The following is a 27,563-nucleotide window of genomic DNA, read 5'->3' on the forward strand; positions in this document are numbered from 1 at the left end:
ACAGTGCTTCAGCTGTGTCTTCACTAGCTATTGTTTTGTTTTCATCTCTGGTTGTTTTCTAAACTTCCTCTGAAATTGAACAATTGGGGAAAAAAAAATATTGAATGTTACTATGGTAACAAAAAAAAAAAAAAAAAAAGAAAAGCACTTTACGCAGACTGATGACTCAGGGCCCAGCTTCTCAATGGAGACCAATGCACTGGCGCTTTGTCCACAAATAGAGCACTCTGGGGGCCTATTTAAAGGTGTTGAACTCAAGGAATATATTAATTATGTACCTTTTTTATTTAGAATAGAGTATTTTTCTCTACTGAGCAGCTATATTGCATTATGTGCGGCATTAATTAACACATGTATCTTTATATAATATATATCCTCCACAGAAATATTCTAAGATAACATTAAGGTCAAACCATTACATGCTCAATAATTAAAACCAAAACTAAAAAAAAAAACAACTAAAAAAACCCCAACCCAAAAAAAACAAACAGAAAATCAATTACACCTATCTATAGGCTTTTTGACTCCCTCACACATAAAAATAAAAGACTCTTTAATTACTGATTCAAATGCCATTTCTTGTGCTCCACAGCAGAAGGGAACTTCCGGGTTAATGAGACCAATCCTCAGCTCTTTCAGGCAACCACACTGCAGATGTGAAAATACCAGACTCCTTAAAACAGCCATGACTTTTGCAATTATGCCTCCTGTCAAGAAGCTGTCCCAGAGCTTTAGTCCTGCGATGTCTCAAAACCATCCTCCCATTTTAATTCAAGTTTATTTGTTGCCAGATCATATCTATTCTTTTTCCAGAGCAAACCCTGTTCTTTAATTTAACTCCTCTCCCTCTTTGATATCTAAAATACCCTCACATACTCATACAGCACAATATTTTCCCTACCAGCTTTTATTCCATGAATCTAAACAGTTTTGTTTGCTGATCTTTATTTCTAAGGGGTACTGTCATTTATAGTCCTGTAGACTACAATCCTGTAGTCATCTTCAGTTGTCCCCATGTAATTTCATTCTCACTGAGCAGCAACGAACTCCAGATGTGGTTTTACCTGGACTTTGTTTGATGAGATTAATGCTTCTTTGCCATCATTTGGAATCAATCCTCTGATACATCATGGAAAACAGCATCATACGGTCCTTCTCTTAGGCTGTGTATCAGTTCATGTGTGTTTGAAAATACTACGCTAAACTATGCTGGAAAAGAATATTACAGTATTTCATCTTTTCATGGAAATTAGGACTAAGACAAACTTCTAAATTATCTGGGTTTCATCTCTTTCCTTTACTAGGCAGTATATTTCATCAAAATGTCTCTACCAACTCCAATGACTTTTGTGAAATCCAGTATTTATCAGTCATCAAAAGTCCTCATTTAACCTAAAGTAAGGAACACAGAAGAGAAGGCATTTCTTTATTTAAAGTGAAGGTCACATTGTGGAGCCCTTTGAAATACAAAACAACAAATCTAAGAAACAAATCAAAGGAAAATGTTTGATTCTAATTTTTAGATGTTTGTTTCACTATATATTCCCTATGTGATACACATGTCCATAAGCGATGGATGAGGCAATTATTTACAATCCCTCCAGTCCATAGGAAAATGCCTGATAAATATAGGGACTGAGGCAGAAGACAAAAGGAGGGTCTTCTGATGGTAACAACTTGGTAGAAGGGATGGGGGCAGATTTCTTAATCTTAATAGTTGAATTGTCTCCATCATCTTACTTGCGAAGAAGGCAAGCAAATAAAGCCTTGCGAATAATGATCTATAAACAGCTTACTTTAAAAGTAATTGACAGCTTCAATTGCTGTGATACTTCAGACTCAGGGGGGGAAACCTGCAATACTTGCAGCATAGTGTTGAAAGCCCTTTTTCCTTGTTGACTGCAGGAGAGATTCAAAAGTGGTTTATCCTAGCGTTGCATATAAATATATGTAAGTATTAAGCAGGAGCAGAAAACCAAACCAAAACAGTGGCTTTTAGAAACCAAGAGCAGATTTGATAATGTTTTCATCACAAAAGCAAATTCTTTAAATCAAATGCACATTTACATTCCTGTAAACACAGACACTTTGATATGGAGTTAATATGGAGTTAGTCTATGAATGTGATCAGCATTTTTGCTGATAAATTGCTCTTCCAGTGCTGCAATTTCATAGTTGCACAAAAGCTATAGGATAAAGTACAGTTGTTGACCACCGTTCAGTATAAAAACACAGATCAGTAGTTCAATGTCACCTTGAAATAACACAGGGCTATGTGGGATAATGGATCCTTGTATTTGCAGTTTAGAGTTCATCTAACTGTGAAACTAATGGCATTAACGAAAGCCAGGCAAAGCATCAGCAAGCAAGTTGTAAGCTTTCCTTGCCTCGGTCGGGGTCTATTTCACCCCTATTACCACGGACAGGGGCATAGAGTGCCAGATGTGTCACCACTGTGACGAGAGTTTCTGATGCTCAACAAAAGGCCAAAGATGAGACCAAACTCATTGTCTCTTCTTGTCTCAACTAGGATTTGGGTACAGGCATCTAGAGAGGAAACAAAAATTAATAATGGCAAAGCCTTTCTTGACTACAGGAAGTGAAAGGATTGGTCCAGAGTTCAAAAAATATGAACAACTACTGGACCTTTACAGCTCACCACTATGACATGATTAAACAAATACTATAATATTTTTTAAAAAATTGGTGTCCTGACTATAAAACACAACATTACAAATGAATGAGAAATGCAAATAGCAGTTCAAAGATGCAGAATAGAATCATAGAATTACAGAATGGTTTGGGCTGGAAGGGATCTTAAAGGTCACCTAGCTCCAACCCCCCTACTATGGGCAGGGACATCTTCCACCGGACCAGGTTGCTCAAAGCCACATCCAACCTGGCCTTGAACACTTCCAGGGATGGAGCATCCACAGCTTCTCTGGGCAACCTATTCCAGTGCCTCACCACCCTCACAGTGAAGAATTTCTTCTTAATATCTAATCTAAATCTACCCTCTTTCAGATTAAAGCCATTCCCCTTTGGCCTATCACCACGTGCCCTTGTAAAAAGACCCTCTCCAGCTTTCCTGCAGGCCCCCTTTAGGTACTGAAAGGCTGCTATAATATGTTCCCAGAGCCTTCTCTTCTCCAGGCTGAAAAGCTCCAACTCTCTCAGCCTGTCCTAATAGGAGAGGTGCTCCAGCCCACTGATCATTTCTGTGGCCTTCACCTGCACTCACACAAACAGGTCCATGTCCTTCTTATGTTGGGGGCTCCAGAGCTGAACTCCAAGGTGGGGTCCCATGAGAGCAAAGTAGAGGCACAGAATCACCATCCTCGACGTGCTGGTCATGCTTCTTTGATGCAGCCCAGGATACAGTTGGCTTTCTGGGCTGCAAGGGCACTTTTCTGGGCCATGTTGAGCTTCTTGTCCACCAACACCCCCAAGTCCTTCTCCTCAGGGCTGCTCTCAATCCATTTTCCACCTGGCCTGCATTTGTGCTTGGGACTGCTCAACCCACGTGCAGGACCTTGCACTTGGACTTGCTGAACTTCATGAGGTTCACACGGGCCCATCTCTCAAGCCTGTCAAGGTCCCTCTGAATGGTGGTAATAATACTAATACGAATAATACTAATTATAATAATACTAATGATGATGATAATACAGATTATGATAATAATAATAATAATGTGGGTCCAGTACCAGAACAAATGACACACTGACATAAAGAGATGTGAACAGAGCTGAATGGATTTAACCCCAGCAAAAGAGTTAACATATGAATACCACAGTAAGACACAACTCACAACAGATGGTTGTAAAAGCCAAGGAGCCCCTGTGCCAGCCTCACCTGTGAAAGCCATTGCGACAACCAACAAAGAGACGATGACAACTTTATGAAGAATGAAGTCCACGTCCATGAGCACCAGCTTAGAGCAGTTCCCCTGGGCAGTGCACGCTCCTGCCAGCAGATTGCTCTGAGCACAGAGCAGAGGTGTTGATACTCTGTACAGACACCCATCATGCTGACTAAACAATAAGGCCCTAAAGATGTACTTTAAAAGACACCTCAGTGACTTTGCCACATGTTTCTGAATTTTAGAGCTTTTAGAGCACCTAACTCTATTAGGCTTCTACTCCAGTCTACAAGTAAGAATTAAAAAAAGACCTATTGCAATGATTTGCGTTGACTTTAATGTGCTTTTAAGAAGAGATGACTTTCTAAGGCTGAGCTACAGTACTTTTTAAAAAATTCAAGTCCTTCAATTTGCCACCCAAAACCCACCTAAAGCTGTGAAGAATTTCTGGTTATTTGGGTAATTGCTGTTTTGAATATGCAAAGTTATAAAATTATTCCAGTCTACCTAGGGAGACAATTAAAGGAAAGCTAATTTGATTGTTTTGGTTTTTGTCATCTGTTAATAAGCCTGGAACCAATTCATGTCACATACAGAATAGTCCTGGGGTTGCATCAATATTACCCTGAAATTTAATGCAGTCTTGGTTACATTTGCCATATACTTATTTGTATTACAGTATTTATCACAAGAATAGGATTTTAATGTCAAATCAGACCTGCTTAATCTGTGCCTAGCTTATCCATATGTCTGGCTATTTGAGAGATTTAAGTGGTAACTAATCTAAACAACATATGTACCACTGATTTACTCATCTAATTTTTTGTTAATTCAAGTGAAAAATGACCTTAGTAAGTGTGTCAGATGGAGCAGATCTGATTAGTATTCTGTAAAACCTGGAAATAAATTGTCTTAATTTAAATGCTGATCTAATTTCTTGGTTCTTCCTATTGTTTTATACTTACAGACTCCATCCAAGGTATCATAAAAGGAACATATAGAAAATCACAGCACAGAAAGCAGAAAAAGCCTGGGTTTGTATATGTGTGCATACACATATATATTTTTTTTATTTTTTTCTCTTATTGGGAGATGCAAAAAGCACGAATTAAATTACATAAGTGATACAATTATGCAACTTTATAATTTGTTTATAATAATGCAGAAGGCTTTGCTGCACATGAAAAAAGAAACCCTAAGTCAATCACAGAAGTGTACTAAGCAAGAAAATGCTCTTGATCAGAGGAATGGCACACACTGAGACTGTTTCCTGCTGCAGCGTGTGCTGCTAAGCACTAATCTATTCCCATAGAGATGAAAACTGAGGATGAAGGGCAAAGCCAATCCTGCCTAGATTTTGACCTATGGCTCTAGGGAGATTAGTCACTTTATACAGGAAAACCATCCAAACAATACTACTGTTCAGTTATCTTTTTTGTGTGTGTTTATATGTAAAACCTTCCCCCCCACCCCCCAGAATAAAATGGTCATTCATTGCTTTACTCCTGAAGTTTTCTGTCTTTCCCTGTTCCTATTCTTCGTACATACTTCAGTTTTCTGATCCGCAAGCTCATCCAGCCTAGGTATAAATCAGCTTTCTGAGGGTCATATGTCTGGTCTCCATGGGGAAGCATTCTTGTCTTCCAAAATTCAAAGAGTTTCTTGCTAGAAAGTGCAGTATTTGGAGTGTGTAGTTAAAATTATATTTAATCTGTTTACACCCACAGTATGAGACAGTTAACTTTTATTCTTACTGATCAGTTTTCTTATACTTACCCTGTGCTATGTCAATCCTATTGTTTAAGACCAAGGTGGGAACAGAGAGGAGGACTCAAGTGTTTGTGGTATCTTTCAGGTTATACAGATCTATATCTGACTTTTGTGATGCACAGACAGGCCTGTCCTTTCTACTGTTTCACATACAGTTCTCTCCCTCTCCGTCCAGTCTTTCTTGACAAAAAAAACTGGCTCCAGAAACTGAGCTAGGGAGGAATATGGGAATGTTGCTTTAATAAGGCAGTGGACCTACTTAGATGTGATGAACCTCAGTTTACCCGGATGCAGAAACATACACTGGAGTGCTAGCCCTAAGTGCCACCCAAAACTCATCACTGCCAAGGTCCTTTATCAGCAGAGGTAGAACCAACCAAGCACTTCCTCTGCATCTTCTGGCTTGTTACTGACTCTGGAAACATGGGTTAGCTGGATGTTTCAGTGCCCTGCAAATGTCATACAGGGCAGCTGCTCCAGTTCAGGCTTTCTGCAGCCTGTGCCCAAACCAGTGATGCTATTCATCGTTCTGAAGGCTCATAGGGATGTTTTGGGGAGCTTGTAGCTACCTGGCAGAAAGTACCACACGACACAGCACAACCCTATTTCAATGAGAACCTTAGTTGCCCACAGTCCTACCACTCAAATTATTGTGGCCTGACAAACATACAGGCTGCTGCTAAGGACAGGGGCAGAGAACAAAAGCTATTCCAGGCAAAGCCACAACAGATTAGAGTGAGCTATGGAAGAGTGTTTTGTAATGGCAATCCTTCATATTTTTAACCCTCATTTTTGAAAATGCCTTCTTCATTTTGCCTTAATCTTTCTGGAAAAAATAGGATAATATCTGTGAAATTCAGACAGATTTTGTTGGTTAACTAGAAGTGAAGGATGAGCCAAAATCAGGCATGAAATTGAAAACTGTTCTCTCAGTGATAAGGAAATAAGCTGTCAGAGGCCTTGGATGGAATACTTGACCTAGCAGCCTTTCCATCTCTAATTTCATTGATTAAAGTTATCATTAGCAATTTTCTTAATTATGCATAATATTTCTGGTTTTTTGCAATCCTTGCTTTGTCTCCATAAAGTTCCTGCAGATCAATATCATCTTTCCTTAGTTTATTGCTAGGTTTAAATATACGAGATTAAAGAGATAATTAACTTCATTGCATGTCTGTAGAGCACCAGCCTCCAAATTTGCCTTCAATCCACATGAAACTAACTAAATTTTTGTGATATCTCCAACTTCACCTCCACCAATTATTTCATTCAACAATACACCATTTGAAAAAACACATTAATATAAGTAACATTATTGGCAAATGCAGAGGATGAGTGAACTGACACTGCTAGATTTTTCTGACCTCAGTAGCCCAAAAGGATTTGACAGATGTACAGCTCATAAATGTCCTTTTTACAATTACTGGTCAGGGAAGACAAGGACTGAACAACCATGGCTATCAAGACCAGGGAAAACAGAGACCTCCAAGCCAACACTGACCTGAGCCCCTAGGCTCATGCACAATGGCCACTGATATTCAAAGTTATCATTCTTCCTACAGGCTACAAGCCTCAAACTGATGCAGCACTGCCTCAGTTGCAGGGGTCTCTCCAGCCTCTGCCTCTGTGGCATGGCTTCTTCAAAAGCTGCAAGGACAAGTAGGACAGAGGGCAGGAAGGAAGAGCAATTAAATTTACCTGAAAAATGGGGCCAAGCATTAAGAAGCAGTCTTTCTTGGAGAACAGATAAAATAAACAGCATTATTTTTCATAAATAAATAAATAAAATTAATACATTAACACACAGTGTGGGGAAGTTTGCTAAACCCAAGTTATAAATATCCATGGGCTTCGCAGACTTTTGCACCAAGACCATCCTTTCTTAGCATTTGTATTTGCCTAGATAAGGTAGGACTTCTTCTGTCCCACCTATTAAATTAAACTTAATTTTAGATATGTTTTAGAACCGAATGCATTTCAGTCCTCAAAATTCCCACAGTTGGTATGTAGCCGGGATCCCATGTGCCATGCTTGTTTTACCTAGAGCAGCTGGTCTGCTATATAGGGATATTTTCTCTAAGGTGGATGCTAGGGTTGAACCACATTGCCTTTATAATCAACCAAGGTATAAATTAAATCACTGTGTGGTCATCTCCGCATGAGATAAAATCCATTAACAGCCCTTTACCCACAGTTTAGATGACTGTGAACTGGCATGTGAAATCAATGCATGTATCCTGGCACAAAGATCATTCTTCTACCTACATTTCTCCATTCTGCCCACAGATTTACCTCTGCTTTCAGGTGGAATTCCATCTTATTATGTCTTACTTTTCATAGCACAACAATAAGCGTCAGTGTTAAGATATGAGAATTTTCCACGTACAAATCAAAAGCAACATTAATATCCCTAGGGAATTTCAGGGTCAATGCCATTTTGTCACCTTTGAGGCTAAAAATTTCCTTGGACTAGAGATTTTGGAAAATATAAATTTAGGACTAAATCTGAGATTGTGACCGCCGCATAGGCTGTAAATGATTTACAACGCAGGCTAAAATGTGGTCAGCATTTGGATTTGCATGATCTCCAAGGCCAGGCCATTCCATAGCAAACCATTTTTCTCTGCTCCCTTCCTTTCCCAAAGTCTTTATATTTGGGATTTGTAATCTCCTCAGCTGTCACAGAAATCTGTTTTTTTTATGTAGGTGAGACTCGATCCATTAATTGCTTTGTAAGCTAGGACAAGAGCTGTACAGTGGCATCAGAGCCGACCTGAGAAGCTGGAAGACTCTTCTAAAGATCTGTTATGTTCACACTGGGCCGAGCCATCAGATGCATGGTGTCAGCCTTCTGCCAAACATTTTTACTCAGCTTTGGTGATTCCTTTGGAGAAGGTCATATTAATGAATGGATACAACAATGCCTTAAATGGATGTTTCCTGGACTTCTGTTCACTCTTACCTTGCTATGCTGTTCATCCCAATGTCATCAGCAGATAAACACAACTTCCTCACCTTCCCAAGACTTTGTCACATGTTGGCAAATAGGTATATACCTTCAGTGGGGAGGCTGAGATGATATTCAACCAACCTTTTATTTCAGTTCACTGACTAGCATCATTTCGGTTCTGCCCAGCTATTTTTCATCCAAAACCTGCAGTAACATGTTTGTCCTGCCATTTTCCCAATGTGGAGACATAGGTTTTAGCAAAATACCTTCCCCATATTCTTGGCAGCTAAGTCTACAACATGACATCATTTACTCCTGGATCATAAATAAAGACCATATTTTATCCTGTGACCACCTCTTCGATCCTATGACATACTCATATCCTATGACCTTCTCATTTTGATCTGAACATTTGGTTCATACTTTGAACAATATTACTAAACTGTAAAACAACACAATGAAGGGTGTGACTTTCCTTTTCATGGTATTGCTCCCCTCTGAATACTGCTACTGTACCTGCAGTGGAAAAGAATTATTTGTTCTTGGAGCACCTTAAGGTACAGTGTTAGTAAGCAAATAAGTGACATGAAATTTAATACAAATATTTGAAAGTGTTACTGGGTAAATATTTTGCTTTTAGAAGCCAGATTGCACCAGTTGTCAGGAATTTCAAATCACTTTCTAAGGTAGGATCTCCTAGCATCTCCAGTTCTTCACAGACCATCTGACATAGAAAAACTTGACACTGTACTGTTCCACCAGTACAGTAGGTTTAATTTGTAGGAGAAAAGCATATGTCTTCCCAGAAAAATCTAGATTTTGAAAAGTCTATTTGCACAGTGGCATAACCTGGTAGAGCAGATGTGAAAATGAGAAAGATTTTGCTTAGTGAAGATTCCTTTCCCTCCTCTTTTTGCAAATGTAAGGCCTCTGGGCTACAGAACATATTAAGGACCTTAAACTGCAGAAAGGTAAAGTAAAGGTCCTAAGGACCTTAAGACTGGGATCGCAGAAAACAACCTTTGGGGGAATCCCTTAACTTAGTACGGCAGTATTTTCTGTTTGATCTGCAGTTCTTTGTACTTCCCCTACCCCCCATCCCCCGCCCCCCTTTAACTGTTGGTAATAATGAAGAGAAATATAGCTGATAATAATGAGAATGGATGCTGGTACTGTAATAAAGACAAAACTAGAAATGCTGCAAGAATGGCAGCTATAGCAAGGATTTTTTTAATGTAATTGCCATGCTATAATTGCCTATTCACCTTTTTTTAAACCTGATCTTAAAAAGTACTAAAAAATTCCATCCATTTCATCATAAAGCAGAAATTGGATATGAGAAAGTAAGTGAAAATGAAAAAGTAGCCTGCCACTCTTGAGTTAACCTCTCAAAGAAATAAATAGGTGTATTCTCAGGTTCAACAAAGAGGAAGATAATGGGAAAGGGGAAAGCATTCTTTTTCATTGTGCTTCTTGGCATCAAAGCTTAAGTTTCTTGTCAAAGAAGAATAAAGATAAAGACTACCTAAGGAGAAAAATGGTAATCTCCCAGCATACTCAATACTTCTAAAATAAGACCCTCCCTACAAGCCACTCTGCATTGGCACATCACTTTGCTCACAAATGGCCTGGGAGACATCAATTATGCAGAATTCTAACATGGTGGAGGTGAAGCATACAGCTCGCCTTGTCCTGGCTCACTGAATCCCAGATGAGGTTAATCCATGGCAAAGGACGTTTTTCTCCACTTTTCAGAGAAAAAAGCCCCAGTAACATTGTTATCACTACCCTACTTTATAAGGCATCCCTGAAATCCATGCTCTCTCACATTCATTTGTTTACTTGGACCAGAGCCACATCAGTTATCTGTATATAAACCTTTTTGTGGTTATTTGCCACTGAATCAAACACATTTATCAACATGGCTGATCAACTCCAGTTTCAAATGGTAATGTCTTTCTGAAAGTGTCAGTCATAGATACAGTTTAAGAGCCCAGCTTAATACTGCTCACCTCAGTAACCGTGGAAGTCAAACCCCATAGTTTAGTCTCATCTCAATTATTTACCCACTGAGTGGCCTTGGCAACTGATTAACTCCTTTTCTTATGGTGTCCAGCCTTGAAGGAAATAACAAACAGCCAAACTTCAAAGTAAACTGTTCAGCTCTGTAAAACAAGAAAAAAAATAAGCCAAGTATTAAATGCTACCATGCTCTACTGCAGTGTTGCTAAACCTCCTTCTCAATCTGTTGTGATACATGCTAAGCAATACTTACCTTCACTATCTACCATGTACTTGCTAAGTGATACTGCATCTTTGTTACCATTTATGACCATAACCTGTAGAGATGTTACTGAGAACAAACTTAATCACTTATTAATAGTAACAGAAAAAGGCAATTTAATTTTTGAGGTTTTATTTATGCTATTTTGGCATTTACTGAGTCTTAAATGCATGTCTTCATCTAAGTTTAACACTCCAATTTCTACATACAAACCACTGTGCAGTAGAAGAGGGAAGCTAGGACACTGCATCAGCTTGTTTGCTAAGAAGCAAAAATTTCCAAGGACTTCAATTGGGAAAAGAGCTATAAATGACAGCCATGAAAGACAGCTAGAGCAATAGCTCCCTGCCTCCTTCATTTCAGCAGCACTGGTGCAGCCGAGATTGAACTGCCCTTGGAGAAACCTGTGTGAGCATGTGCTGTAAAACTAAGATTATCAGGAGAAAAGCAGAAACTGAATGCACTCAGCACTAAAAGAAATTCAGAGACCACTTGTGAAATGGCTACTTCAGAGTGGCACGTGCTGGTCTCTGCTGAATTTAATGGAGCCGCCATACAAAAAGGCAGGCTGGGAAATCTGCCAAGTGAGGTTTAAAGAAGACTAAACTACTATTATGAAAGAAACTAAGAAAAGGACAATTATAAAGGGATCCAAATTTTACTTATAGTTAGTTTACAACTCGCATGTTGCAAGAAGATAATTGCAAATTATCCTACAGAGGGAATAATCAAAGTCAGTAGGATTTTTTTCTCAGCTTTTCAAACTGAAAGTTTTATACATTAGGAAAGCATAATGTCAGATAAATCAGTGCTTTTATTTCTTTCATCAGCTATTTTTCTCTTGATGCTTTGTTCCTCAAGCACATGTAGCCTAATGTGGGCTTTTCCTGCGAGGATGCATCCCATGTGAACCGGTCAAATCTGTTATGGAAGAGACAATTCTCCACAAACCTCTCAAAATTTATCAATCTCTTCCCCTGAACACAGGAAAGCATAATTTATATGGATTATGATCCAGAATTTAAATGGGTAAAAAAATAGAGACAGAGCCTCACTGATAGTGGATATTGAAGAAACTTAGATGTTTACAATGAGACATATGCTGAAGAGAGTGTCTGAATGAAAGAGGTGCCTGGGAGTGGGCTCAAGAGTAAGTGAAATTACTCTGTCTTTTCTAAACCAGGGAAAAAAAACAAGATGAACAGCTGCCAAATCCAGACTTTATTGGAGGCAAGGCTATTTACATCTGATTAATAAACACTTCATAGTTCACTAAGGAGCATTTGTCTACCTTTGGCTGCAGTCTATTGTCCTTCATCAATTGTTTTACATTTATTTTTGGATTTGGTTGAAGAAATTTCTAATTTCCTGTAATCTGGGAAAAAGCACATCTTGCAAAGGATCATAAGCTTGATGGGAAGGACAGGATGCATTCTTTATTTTCTTTCTTCCTCCCTCTCACTGTGATCTCAGGTCACATACGTAAGTGTCTAAGAGGATAATTGGCTTGGATACAGACTTCCCTGTATCCAAGCCTTCCAACCACTGGGCTGTTGGCCGCACTGTCTCCCAACAGCCAGGGTAACTGCTGTCACTTTTACATCCATATCATCTCACAAACGTCTCTACTTTTGTCACACTATTCTCCATGCTTTCGTAACCTTCCTCCTATTTCATTAGCAATTTCATACCTCCTGACCTGCCTTCCTTGTCAGTGTAGCCAACATGTTGCCTTGACCCTGCTTGGCTTCTTTTTCCAATCTACCCATGTGGCTCACATAGATCCACAATCTTTTCCTTGGAAATCAGCATAATGGAATCACTCCTATTGCATCACACGCAAATCTCTTTCTTTTAAATCTCCACAGAATTTATATTACCTCCTGCCATTCCTGTGTTGAGACCCTTAACTTGCTCATTCCTTTCATATGCCCTTCAGACCTTTCTTCCACAAATCCTGGTGGGACCAAGGTGTGCTTGAAATAAGACCCCAGTTCTGCGACCATGGCAGCTTCCCTGTCCATGTGTCACCAAGGTACACATTCCTTTAAACTCTCTCCTTATTCCTTCACCTCCATTCCTGTGCTATTTCATATTTATCTCATGAGATATTTAGTAGGTAAATTCATTAAAGAAAAGAAAGCATGCAAATAGTTCTTTGGTAGAATTCATCCAAAAATCCTGTAGAAGTTCCACAAGTGTGATAACATCTTCAGCACAAGGGTTGGTTCTTTTACATTATTATTATATACCACAAAATCCTCAGCCTCTTTCTACATATAAATCAACGGCATTTAAAACCATAAATTATAGGTATTAGAGGAAGGAAAAGATGCAGCCTAAGTAATGGTCTGAGATTCAGGGGGTTTCTAATCAGTTCAGGTTTTACCTGGATGTAAATCCCTCTATGTGCCTGGATAAGTTATTTCATGTGTCCATGGCTCTCTGTAGAATAACATAGTTTCCCTGGGACCACAGTTCTGCCATCTCTACCGTTAGCATTATAAACTCCTCAGGGCAGAGTCCCCCTCGCTACACATATAAATGATGCCTGCAGCAAAGAAACCCTGAACTCATCTGGGGTCCAAGGATTTAACATATTATAAACACTTCATTAAGAGTTTAGTATTAATATAGCAGTTACTGGTAATGCTGAAAAATGCTTTTCTTTTCTTTTTTTTTCCTCTCTCTCTCACAAAGACACAGGCACACACACACTGTTCACACAGGCTTTCTTTGGCTGCTATTGCCACCACACACTGACCTTTGAAATATGGAAATAAAAGTGCTCAGAAATAAAGCTGGCAGCAACAGCAGCCCAACTGTCGTCATTTAGAATCTGAAACAAGTGGGGCCATAGTTTGCAAGCTGTCTTCATAATTACTTGAAGCAGTTGTCACTCTGGCTCTGGTTTGTTCATTACACCCCAAACAAACAGCTGATATTTGTTAAAGCACATAAGCCACTTTGTTGAGGCAGGGTTCTTTATTGTGAGGAACCCTGCAGCTGTAAGTCACATGCAGTTCATAGTATTTCCTGATTTCCTTTGCTTTATTTGCTTCCCTGCATTCCCTTTACAGCAATAGCTTTTTTTTACCAGAGAGAGAGATAGAGTAAAAGAAAAAAACAACAGTTATATATATATATATACAAGAAGGTAAACATTAGCTAACATAAAGCTTGATAGGCTTAAGGTTTATGACCCAAATCTGTTTCCCATTAAACAAATACTTTTGCTGTGGTAAAGAATGCTTAGCAATAAGAAAGTCATGGATGGAATTTGAGACTGCTGCACTCCAGTGAAATGACTGCCACTCACAGTTCAGCGCCCTCCCTCTGCAGTAGCCCGAGGGGGAAGTAAATGGATGGCATTGATCTGAGCTGAGTCCAGAGCCTTCTGGGAAGGTCCTTTCTTTGCTTCCTTACATCCTGAAAACTGAGGCTCTGGCAAGCGTTCTGCAATATTCCATGTAAGACTGGTCAACTGGCTGATGGTTGTGGTCTTCTCTGATGAACCACTGGATGACTGAATGGGGAAAAGGTCCCCTTTCAGTCCACAGCTGGCAGGTTTCCATGACTGCTGGTGGAGATGAAGGAATGGAGAAAGTGTGCAGAAAGCAGAGTTGCTTTCACCTGGCCTGTACAAAGGGAAGAAAATCCTGTCCAACGAGGCTTTTTTCAAGCCTATTCTGGCAACATGAGTTTGAAAGAATAAAGATGATAAACGAGCTCAGTTGGCCAAAGAAGTTGACACAGTCTTCTGCAAGACCAAACTGTTACATAAGCTCTCAATATGTAAACAGAGATCTCAGCCTGATCAGCTGCACAGCAACAGTCACTGGGAGAAATAATTTCCTTTAAAGTAAAAACACAGGGAAAAAAACCCACAATGAAAGCATTTCAAATGTAGTGTATTTCATTTTGATAACATCCTTTATTACCTTTCCCATTACTTGCAGGGAATTTCTGTATGTGAAAAACTCTGGCAATCTTTCAGAATATATGGAAGATGTTATTGGTTTTCCTTTTTGGAGGGGAAGAATCAACTGAGGTGTTGTTGCTGCAACTCTTTAAAATATGCATAAAGTAAACAGCAAAGGTGAAAAAAGACTGGTAAAGGGAGAAAATGTGATTTATTTCTATCCTTTTGAGTTGTAGCTCCAAGCTCATTGCTGTGGAAACATAAGCCCAGCACATTGTCTTGCCTGACATCTGCACATCCAGAAAACTTGTACCAGTGCTGAGCTATTTGAGATAATGCTTTTATCTACGCAGCAACTGGCAAAAGATATGCTCCCAGACCACTAATCAATCTTCCCGTTAAACATGAGACAATGAGAAAGAAAGGAGGAAAGTGAGATGTAGTGCAGGGAGCTACCGGGCAGTCTCACAGGTGGTAATGGTAAGGTCATGTATTATTTAAGAACTCCAGGAAAGCCAGGAAAGGAGGTAGTGACTCATGAGTTGTTCTCTCACAAAGGGGTCAAAAAAGGAAAGCTCAATGGGGGGGAAGTGGGTAGGAGGTGAAATCCATTACAAGAAGATTACTCTTTTCCATTCAGTCACTTCCAGACTTCTGCTGAAAATCTATAAAAATTCAGTATGTAGAACAAGTTACCTTTTCATTATTCGTAATTTAGGCCTTTAATTTCTCATTCTCCTTCCTAATGATAACATCTATAGCTTGCTCTTGATAGAACTGACCTTGTCTTTCTGCTCTTGTCTGTGTCTGATTTTTATACTTCACATATAAGAAGCAGAGTTAGACCTCTGCTATTTTGCCAAGCACAGGAGAAACTGAGGACAGAGAGAAGAAGGGAATGGGAAATCTCAACACAGAGTATTTGCCACATCATTCTCAGTTGAGGTATGCCTATAATCCTTATAGGGCGAGCTAGGAGAACTTCCCAGGTGACAACTCTCACTCCATACTGAGATGAGCGCCAAGATGTGAAATCCCATCCTTCCATGCCTTGCACTTTCAGGGGAAGAAAAGTGAAGAGTGAGGCAAGAAGGGGAGCTGCAAGGGATACAACCGATTCCCAGTCTAAACCATCAGCAATAGGACTGCAGGGAGTGTCCTTGTGTGCACCTGCTCCACAGGCTGGATGGACATAGTCACTGTGACCTTGTCTCTCTGACAGCACCAAGCCAGCGCTGCTGTGGGTTATCTGCCAGTACAGTGAGAGACAAATTGCTTTTGTCCTGATGGCAGTTTTCTGTGATTCTGCCTTGTCTGAAAGAGTTTTTTCCATTTTTATGTGTTGAACCATACTCAATACTAACCACACTGTAAGAACGCAGAACTAGCAATATCATGGGGCAAACCTGCAAAGCTATTTAATTTGTTTACTGATTCCCTCCCAAATAGAAGTGAATTGTTTGTGTGAAGGATGAGGCAGAAACATGATGCTTCAATATATAACTCAAGTTAGGTTATTTATACAGGGCATATCCCTCCACCTGCATCCAACCTGTGCTTCCTGGTTTACCTATGTGCCTAGGCAAAGCAAGTTTCATTGGAGCTTTGGCAAGCCTGGCTTTCCCAGGCGTTACATATCATTTTCCCTGGTACCCCCGCCAGTAAGGGCACCCACTGAGAAGGTAATGGAATGTTTATTAGGGAGGGGGTGACAGCGCAGTAGCAGCCTCTTAAAATACTTCTTCAAACATGCCCATCAATGAATGACCAGAAAACTTTTTATGCTGGGAAATGTTAAAAGAAGAGGATGTGGCTGACAAAGATCAGAGAGGATGTGGCAGTGTAAAGGACTGCCAGAGCAGAAAAGTACGGGACATTGAACTGATGACCAAGCTGATTCTTCTACAGAAATTTCAAGACTTATTGATTTAAAAACTCTGAGACAGTACTATGATGATACAGAAATACGTATTAAAAGGTAATGTTGAGCATTGTAAAAGGCTACATATCTCAGCTGGGAAGTAATCTTTCTAGTAACGGCTGTTAAATTTCTTTCCATTCAGCAGGCATTTCTTTTGTCTGACTTACTAAACAGAAATGTCTGCCCATCCTAGGACAAGCACCATCAAGCCTGTTGCTACTACTAGGTGGACGGACTAGTCAAAACCCAAAGTAGAAAGCATCTTAATAAAATAATGATGCAACCAGTATTTATTGAACTCTTAGTATCTGGTTTGTTGTATCACAAAATACATTTTAGGTGGCCCAGCCTGTAAGGCAAGTATCTAAGAAAGGATTTTTTGTTTCCCTCCTTTTCTCGTTTTCTTTCTGTTTCCTCAATGCATTCCATTATTCAAATATTTTACAAGATAGTCAGTGTTCTCCCTCAATTTAAACCTTGGTGAAAGAGCATTAGAAAAAGTGACAAGACTATCATTCAAAGGAGAGGGTCACACTAGTGGCTTGTTACTTCATTTTCATGACAAAGATTGCATCTGACATTTAATACCCAACATCTTTCAAGAAATATAGTGAAGTGCTCCACCATTTTGACCTTTTCTTGGGTCTTTATTTCTGATTGGCCCATCCATTCCACTCTTTCCTAGGCATTATAGCCCTATCAATCAAGGAAATAGAGATTACAGTCCACTGTGAAACCATACACATTTAAAGGAGGCACCACAAAGGTTTTTAGGCCCCACATCTTCTGAAGTTTAGGATTGTTACAAATGGATCACTAGAAAATATTTCCCTTTTTTTAGTCTTCTCCAGCCTCTTGCAACAAATTAAGAAAACAATAAAGTCTTCAGCATTGGCAAAGATACTGTGGCCACAGCACCTAACAACATCTCTAGGCAACCATTTTACATGAAGAATGGATTTGACATGACTGACCAAGGATGATCATTGAGAGGCAGAGGTTTTTGCTCATTTCCAGATCAATCCTTGTGCTACAGCAGCTTTGTTTCTCTCTCTTGTTCTCACTCTCTTTCTGTCCCCTCTGCGTGTATTTTGGGAGAGGGCAGGTGACATTTAAATAAGACTTCAGAAATGTCCACCTGCAAAAAACATTAATCAGTAACACCTAGTTCTTCAGTGATGCTTTTCAACTGCAGATCTCAAAGCACATCCCAGAAGTGGGAAGGAGTATTTTGGGGAATGCCTTGTGTTTGATCCAGAGGCCACTATGGAACCAGGAGTGGAATCCAGTGTTCCCCATTCCCCATGCTGAGTGCTCCCTAGGAACCAAAATTATTACTGAAGACGCACAGGTAAAGACACACTTTTGAGCTTGTAGGAAGGTAACAGCAAAATATGGGGAACACTATAGAGCACCATCTGCATCTCCTTTATTCGCTGTTGCTGTATTTTCTCCCAAAAGAAACAGTGATTTGTATACTGCGATTCATGGCAATGACAAATAGATCAAGGAGTTTATGGCCACTAGTGACTGACATCAGCTCTGAATTATGTCCTGCAGTGACCAGACTCTTAGCCACATTACTGAATATATACTGAAATACCACTGAAGTTGCCATATAGTTAATACAACAACAGACTGCGCTGTCCAAGAAGCTGAGCAAACCAAATGGATTACATTCACACAAAGGTGCAGAGTAAAGAAGATATAAAACGGACAAATAAGAACTTTGGGGAAGGTATTTTCAAAAATGCACAGGCACCTATAAAGAGAGCCTGATCGAAAAACTTCATTCTGAAAAGCAATAAATAAAAGAAGCCCCCTGCTTTTCATTGTTGCTAATGCAGTCAGTAGTATATATATGTCATGGATACAGTTTTGCAGCAAAGGCTTTAATTGCTTTTAAGTGTAATCATCTATTAGACTCAGGCAACTTGTGAGGTTTAAGGAAGCAGAGTAAATTGTATGAGCAGACTGCAACATTGCATGAAAACTGGATGCAGCTATGATGAGGGGAGGACCAAGCAAGTGGAGTCATTTCTCCTCAGCACTCCCCATGTCAGTAAGTCATTGCTAGTCTGGTAACACAATAATAATAAGCTCTTCCAGAAAATGCCAATATTGCTTATTGTATCCATTTTCCTTTTGAGCTAGGGTGAAGGTTCATAAAGAATTCTTTTCAAAACTTGATTATTATTAGAAATCTAGTGCTTCAAAACTCATGTTTACGGAAACTTACTGATTTGGATGAAATTTTTGACAGAAAAAAAATGTAGGGGTCAAGTTTTTGAGATTTCAGGAGTTTCAAGAGTTCAATCACCACAATATTCTGCGTAGGGCACTCAATGAAGATTTTGGTCAAGGGTGCTAGCCCTGCTCCAAAAATAGTCTTTAACTTAAATTATGGAGTACAGGCTAATCCTTGGTGATGTGTTTTCCTCCCTTTATGCTTCTCTGCCAAAAAGATAAACAACCAAGCCCCAAGAAATCAAACCCCCAAATAATTGTACAAAATACCTGATTTCATCCCTGTGAGGAATGGAAGAAAAAACAAATGTGCAAAAAATGTTATGGGATGAGAATTCCCAGCCCCATTTTGTCAAGGAGGAAATTGAAGCAGGTGAGAAAAGCAGCTTTCCCAGAGCTGCAGTGCAAACTCCTGACAGATGGAGGGTTAAAAAACTAGGAGGTTTTACTAATACAGCACAGGGCTCGTTTTTCTGGAGAATGTATTTACTGTCAGTCAGCCCAGGGTTTGCACCACAGCTTTCCTCACAGAACATTTATACAGATAAACCTCCCATTTCCCCTAGGCTCCCTCTGACCTCTCTGCCTGTGGTGGGAGTCCCTTTGGGAATGGGATGTCAGACTGGACTCACAGCTCTGAGCGATGAGGACAGGGAGCAGGCACAGTACTGGTGTACCATCTTGAAGCTGTGCATGTTGTCAGGAACAAATGGAGTGGCACTCTGGCCGGGATGTGACAGGACCTCAACACATGCTCTGGATGGGCCCCACTGGTGAGGTTTGTGTAGGCTGATGGAGTCCCTTCCCACAGTGCTTTCTGCTGCTGTTCTGACATTTCACAGGACTTTTTTTAATCAATTGCTTTGCATTTCATTATTCCAGAAACACATATTCCTGGAAATTTGGCTTGCCATCTAACTGGAGAACTGCTTATATGCTAGTACTGGCTCTTGCTCATGTCTTCAGTTTGTAATTGGAGCTAGCAGTCTCCAATCTTCATGTCAGATTTATGTTGATTTTCTCTGGCTCTGTGAGTCCCACCTTCTTTCTCCCTCTTTGGCATCTGTGTTTTCCCTCCCCTTCCAGCTTGAACATGTGGTACTAGTGGCTTACACCTGAAGGGAACTTGTTCTGACCAAAAGGCACCCCTTTGAAATTCATCTGAATCAGGAAGAACTGAGACATTTCAAAAAGTGTATTCATTGAGCAACACTCTTCCTCTGATCTGGACTAAATTTTGAAGCTTTAAGAGGTATTGGTAATTAGATAGGAAAATGTGCCTGAAAGGCTCATCTTATGGACTAGCTTTCTCTTAAGTTGGTGGTGTCAGGAAAACCTCTGTAGGTTCTAGGCTTTGTTAAAAGCTGTAGGTTATTCACATTAACTTTGTTTGAGCTATATATATTGGCAAATGTGGCCAGTTTGGAGAGTGCTTGCTTTGTTTCTAGATTCTTTTGCCTCAGCATTAGAAAGAAAAAAACCCCACTTAATCTGCATTTGACAAGAATTTTAAATGTTGTTTGCAAAGGCCATTTGATTAAGGTAAGATTCTGATACATACAGTGCAGCTGAATGGCACCTTATTCTCCATTTGTTTCAGTGCTACCATGTGGCCACTGTTCCTCTCTGATTTTCATGCCCACTGAGGGACTTTTTGTGCATTATTCTGTGCAGAGAACAAATGTTCTTGTTGCTTACTCACTCCTCAAGGTGAGGGCAAGCATCTTCTGAAGTTTCAAAAAACATCACAGCCTGTGGTTCCCAACCCTTTCTGTCTTCTCTCTCTCTTCTGCTGCTTTACCTCCAAGGGTTATCTTTTTATTATTAAATTTCTTACTGTTCCCCAGGGTAATAATACCTTAGTCCCTTCCATGTAAAATCAGAAAAGATATTAAAACTCTTGACCTATAGAACTGTTCTGCCTTTTTCAATTAAAATTGTGCCCAAGTGATGCTTTAACTTTGCTTTCTGAGGAATATTTGTTCATTGCTGCTTTTATATTTTCTGTGCTTCTCTGTTTGGTTGAGTTGTTTGCTGTAGATGGTTTTCAGAGAGTTTTTTTTCAGAGTGGGAAAACAAAGTAATCAGTGTTGTGAGTGACATTTTTATCATGAAAAGTTTTTTTCTCAGGGGAAGGTTTACGTGGCCTTCACTAGAGATGGGACGTAGTCTCACAGTGAGATGCAAGTTAGTCACAAATTATGGTTAGAAATTCAGGTAATCTGTATGGGAATTTATTTAGCAAGTGGATCCCCTCAGCCAGGTGTGTTTGTTACCAGCTCTCATCTATTTTGCTCTGTGCTTTTTGAACCACAGCTATAGCGAGCTCAGATATCCCAGCATTCACCACACAGCTGAGGTCAAGTCCATGATTCAGCCTTTTTAGGCCTTACGCTCCCTGCATCTTGGGTACCACAGCTCATGGAGAAGTGTCCTGGGCAAGGGAAAGGCTTGGCATGTGGGGCCGGCAGCATGCCTACCCACCCCCGGGGCAGGGATGGGGGGAGCCTTCCCCAAAGCACCACACAGAGATGCTGAAGGTCCCCTGAGGACTCCAAGAGCCGCTACTAACCCAACATGTCCCAAAGAGGAGGCTGCCTGAACTTTCAGGTGATGGCCTCTGTAGAGCACAGACCCTTGTAGCCTATATAATTATATTTCTTTCCCCTAGTTAGGGTTTTGGTTTTTTCTTTTTCATTTTAAACGACAGTATAATTTATGTGAAACACTCTGGGACTTGATAACACTTAGCCTTCAGGCTTATGCCTGAGAATGCACCTAAGCATAAATTATTGCACAATAATTCAAGCCCTGTCTGGTCTTATTGCTTAATAAAATTAACATTGTGATATGAACCAAAATGTCTTGAAGTAAAATTGCACTTTTTCAGGAGTTCAATTGAAAGGAAAAAACCCACCACCACCCAGCAAAAAAAATAAACAGGTTTTTATGAGTGAGGTAAAATATAACTCTCTTTCGTCTTAAGACTTACTTTTTCTTTTTTACAAGCCAGCAACTTAGTTGCTTTTTATTCTGTAAGTAATGTGAGATGCTTTTTTATACATACTCTGAGTCGTTTCATCATTCAGGAGCAAAGCAAAACCAGAAAGTTGCATGTGTTCCTGGATTTTATCTTGAATGAAAAATACCTTTTCTCCAGCTTTTTGTAATGCCGGCAGTAAAAGGAATGGTACAGTGTTCTGAAGAAAATAGGAGACAGGAACTTCCCTGCCACTCTTGTCTTTAAAAGTTCCCAAAGTATAAGTGATGTAGGAGTTCCTCAGAGCTGTCTTGGTGACAAGCCAGAGTGTCCCTGCTCATTTTACCTTAAAATGTGTGCAAATGCGCACCAACACATAAGGAAACTCTAAGCCTAGGGATCTTAGCGACAAGGAACATGAAGAAGACTGACCGAAGATGCAGAGCCTTGCAGTATCAGTTAGACTGACAGGAAGGCTTGAAAATTAAAGGTGGTAAAGCACTTGTGGCAGGCAGCTTGTTTGCTATTATATGTCTGTAGGAATGTGGAAAAGCTGGCCTTTTACTGGAGAAGTCAGCCTGTCACAGAGTGCAAGGATACAGCCTTCTGCAGCTCAAGAAATTACACAGAGACCAGCCACAGATCAACCAAACACTTTTCCATATGTGTAACTTGAAACTGAAGCTACAGAACTCAATTTCTGTATTACTTAGTTTTAGGTCTTTGCCTATGCTATGGAAAAGATGCAATTTATTGCTAGGTTAAAGCTCAAAATGCATAATCATAGTTTTGTGTGGTTTTATCTCTTGAATAGAATGATCCCCTCTCTCCCCCTGATAAAAAGTGATTACACTGCTCATACCAATTCTTGTCAAGACAGGAAGATTGTTTAAAACAGTCTATGTGATGGTTAATACACTAAGCCCATGAGTGGTGCCATGGAGACTATTTTGCAAATGCACAAAATCTCCTTACAACAAAAAATCTGAGTCTGAAAGCAGGTATTTATTAAGGTAGCCCCAAGGAACCACAATCTAGTAACTGCTGGGAAACACAGAACAAAAAAGAAACAGAGGTCTAGAAGTGCAACTGAACGAAACAAAAAAGCAAGGGTAGCCTTTTGTCAACCTCTTATATGTGCTGGAATGAAAAAAGTGAATTTGAATCAAAATCAAAGACATAGAAACTGCTGGGTCTGCTCTCTACATGCCTTTGAACTGGTCTAAGCATGCCTCAGTCTAGGCTGGGAAACGTGCATGCACTAGTTTGAGGATTTCACAATTATGAAAACTAAAGAGCTTTTTGTTTGTATATTTTGTTTAGTTAAATGTAGCACCATACACATCTTGTCAAAAAGGGGTTTGAACAAGTCTTTATGTACTTTTAAAAGCCAAGTAAACAGAGAGACACTGACTGGTTTATCTCTCCAACCAACACACTAGGAAAGCAAACTTACTTTCTTCTAGGTACTACTTTTTAATTGGGTTCTTTCCAGCATAAACTCTACAAGAAGATCTTCATTTAGGCTTGCAGGAACTCCCTTAGGTGGGTCTAGCAGAAGGTCTTGGTCACCTTTCATGGGAGATGCCATGCTATGGAAGTAATCTTCTATACGTTATCCTTTCTGCATTGTCACTACCTACCCTCAGGCTTGGGGACAGAGGAGCAACAGGGCAGTAAATGCAACTACCCCAGAGTCCTAATACAGAGCGGAAATAAAAGGCACAATTTCCACAATGGGGAAGAGTCCAACATGAATAGCTTGGAAAAAAGCAAAAACCTTGGACAGAATGAAGAAAAGAATTAGGTCACTGACTCTGAGCCAGGAAAAAATACACACGAGGAAATTAGAACAGCAGAAGTATTTCGTATTAGCTCATCCAAAGATTTTAACGTGCATGGGCAGAAGTATGTTCTGTCTTCTGGAAAACTACTATGGGCAGGAAAGATTGTTAGGAATTACTATGCCATCTCCACAATGTAACCAGTCCTACACAAAAAATTACATATGTGGCAGTATACACATGATACGAGATATCCTTTAAGCTTGAAAGCCAAAAGTTGAACTCACACTAAAGAGAAACAGCACAAGGCCTGCTTGTTAACCCTTTTATACTGTATATTACACACACATTGCCAGAATATCATTAGGGTTGCAAAGAAGCACCCAGCACTGTTATTCTCCTCACTGCACGTGTGGATATACAATTAAATATTAAACATATTAAAATGATAACATTTTTTCACATTAAAATCACTGCCTCAGAAGCTGGAAGGAAGGTACTCTTGTTTCCAAGGCTTCATTTTTCGCAGAAGGTGGATGCAATGTAAGACATGGTAAGTAACAACTTGTAGAAGCCATTCCCTGGTCCATGAAGGGTAATAAATTAATGGAAAAAATCTGCACAGAATTACCAAAGGAAAATTGTGTTTGTCCAACCTGGTTACTGCCTGTGATGAAAGACTGTGGATAAAGAAGGAGCAGTAAAGATCGTTTGATTTGATTTCAGTAAGGCTTTTGACATGCTCTTCCACAGTGCCCTCTTAGCTGAGGAGATGTGAACTAGATGGATGGACACAAGATTGGTGGGAAAAACTGCTGGACTGTTGGGCTTGAAGGGTTGTGCTCAATGGTCTGAGGTGTTGCTGGTGGCCAGTTATGAGTGTGTTCTTTGGGTCAGTACTGGGGGTAATATGTCCAACATCTTTACCAGCAACCCAAGCAATGTGAGGAAAGGCCCCCTTAGCAACTTCGTGGATAGCAACAGAATGGAGGAAGCAGCTGACACACTGGAGGGCAGTCCTGTCATTCAGAGGGACCCAGACTCTGGAGAAATGAGACAGACGGAAAATCATGAAGCTGAATAAAGTCAAATACAACCTGCACCTGGCATGGAATAACCTCATGCAACAGCAGAGGTTGGGAACTGTCTGGTTAAACAGCAGCTCTGCACAAAAAATGCTGGTCATGGTGGACAAGCTGAACATGAATGAGCAGATTATTATTGCAGCAATTAAGGTTAGTCGTACATAGCAAGAAGATAACCAGCAAACCAAAGACAGTGTTTATTTCTCTGTACTTATCATTCATGAGCTCTTATCTAGAATATTCTGTATGGTTTGGGATCCTTCCATACAAGGCAAACTAGAGAGGGTCCTCTGCAGGAGGGTGAAAGGATAACAGTTCTAAAGCATAGAAAAGGAGAGGCTAAAGGAGCTGGATTTATTTAGCTGGAGAAAAGAGGCATAAAGGGGAGCATCCTCCACTGCCTAAAGAGGATCACAGAGGTATGCTGTAAAAGGACAAAATGCAGTGAGTGATCACACACTTTAGAAAGGGACACTGCAATAAGGGGAGTGACACACTGGAAGAGAGGCCCTGAGAAACAGTGGGATCTCCTTACTTTGAGATCCAAAGAACCCACCCGTACAAGGCCCTGAGTAACCTGACCTAGCTTGGGAAGTTGGCCCTGCGCTGGGTGGGGAGATGGAGTAGGTGATTCCCTTCCTCCCTAATTTTTTCTACAGTTTTATGGCTCAAAATACCATGTGCCTAAAGAGCCTAAAGCCCATATCATACATGAACTCAGCTTCTTTGCCCTGATTGGTGTAAGACTCAGTAGATAAACTCTGCCCACAGCTAGTATCCAGTGATCATGGGAATGTCCATGCTTTTCAAAAAAGCAACACCTATGAAGTGGTTGCAGCACTTCAAAGGCACTTTGAATTCACAAATTTTATCTTGTAGGAAATAGTCTAACCCCTGAGCAACTCACCTCAGTTCAAAAGAGAGTTTATCTGCAATTCATTTTCTGAAGCCTTTGTTGGAACAAGCCAACATACAGGAAAAAAAATAAGGATCGTGTGGCCAAGAGAAAAGCAAGCAGAGACTGACTCTATAGTCAATTGATTAAGGCATTGAAATAAGTGAGAAAGAACTGGTGACAATTAGAAGAGGGGAAGATCAGAAGGTCTCTGGTCCTCAGCATATTCACATTTTTCATGTGAGAATTATCAACCACGTTATCCAAGGAGAACAGCAAAACACCTAGGTCTTCCCTTCTAGTTAAGATAATTTTTGTATCTGCTCCCCAATTAATAATAAGGCAAAGGAATAATAAGGGAAAGAAATGTTAAGAGGAGGAAAGTGAGAATTTACATTGAAGAGACTGGAGAATTGAATTCTGTCCCTTTTTTAGCCATGTACTGTCTACGTGATACAAAACTGTCCCTCAAACCAACATTTCACAGGCACTGAGCCATAACAGGATTCCTTTGCTTTAAACCCCAAGTTCTAATGCAGAGAGAACTGGTCCACTTCTAAGTGTAACTGGAGCCAGTGTGAGCTGTGTTGTGAATATACAGGGTACAGCTATTTAATGTTCCTAGGACCACTCACTGCTCCCAAGATCAACTATATGGAGTGCCCCATCCATATTGTTCAGCTCAGCTTCCAGAACAGCATGGACTTCTCCATAGTGTCTACTGGGATTGGTTCCTGGCTTGGCGCAACTCCTGTGCTCAGGAATTGTCAAGGAGGAATTTTCATGAGCCAAAACCACGTCAAGAACTGTTCTAACAATTTGGAAGAGGGTTTGAGTGATCACCAGAGCGTAAAGGTTACGGCTACATGTGGAACAATGAGAAAAAGTAAGATATTGAATAAATGGTTTTGACGCAAATGCTGTCCTCCTCATTTAGTAAACATAGTTTTCCTGTGCTACCCGTCCAAATTAGCCCTTCAAATTATCCCTCTTTCCTTTCTTTTCTGAGCTGTTTAGTAGGTATGTGAGATAAGATCTCAGTGTGCTACTGATCAAAATCAGTAAGATCCCCCATCAATCCTCCTGCCTGTCTTTTTTTATCTGTTGCGGCATTTTAAACTTCTATTCCAAACCCTTTGTGTAAAGGCTCACTTAATCTCATGTTTTATAGTACAAAATCCAGTCAGGACACAGCCCAGGCTAGAACTGCTTTGTAACAAATAATAGATTGTCAGAAATGATAACAATGTTTTTGAACAACTGTGTGTGTTTTTAAGACAGGTGTGTTGCTTTAAATTATTCAGTTCTTTAATTTGCACTTGGCTTTGTCTCTCAGTTCAGGAAGTCTGACTTAAAGATTTTTAATGCTGATTTAGATCATCAAATAGGAAGAAATCTTGCAGTTCAGGGGATGTAGGTGTGAGTAGTGATTGAGGTATCTCTAAGATGTGTCTAATTTGTAGCATTTTAGAAATAATTCCTTGAGGCAAAAGAAGAGGTCCAGAAACACTAGCTTCTGAGTATCAGGCTAACAGACCTTAAGTCTTTACACTGCCTCCAGTTTTTTCCAGAACATATTCTTGCAGCTGGCACAGGCTCTGGTGCAATGGATTACTTTACGGCTGCGTTACATCGCCTTTGTGCTAACCTGCAATGAGTAAGCTGATAGGTCAAACATATGTTGAATAAAGGAGTGTCATTTCTCTGCAAAAGCCATGTTTACACTGTAACTGTAGACCTGTTAAAACTTGGACATTGAGCATCCTCGCTCCTGCTCCACAATTTCACATACCAACTAGGAGACCCGGGAGACCAAGCACACAGTTCCTCAGCGCCTGGTACACCACAATGGAAGTGCATTCT

General features: G+C 40.1%; 1 long non-coding RNA gene across 1 annotated transcript in view; it reads right to left on the reverse strand.

Moving 5' to 3' along the window:
* Positions 1–483: 483 nt before the first annotated feature.
* Positions 484–27,563, reverse strand: part of LOC129736275 (uncharacterized) — a 55,134-nt gene continuing 28,054 nt past the window's right edge. Inside the window, exon 3 of the long non-coding RNA XR_008732628.1 lies at positions 484–10,747. This is a non-coding gene — a long non-coding RNA (uncharacterized LOC129736275). The remainder of the gene's footprint in view (positions 10,748–27,563) is intronic.

The sequence above is a fragment of the Falco cherrug genome, chromosome 5 (assembly GCF_023634085.1).
Source record: "Falco cherrug isolate bFalChe1 chromosome 5, bFalChe1.pri, whole genome shotgun sequence".
NCBI classification, from domain to species: Eukaryota; Metazoa; Chordata; class Aves; order Falconiformes; family Falconidae; genus Falco; species Falco cherrug.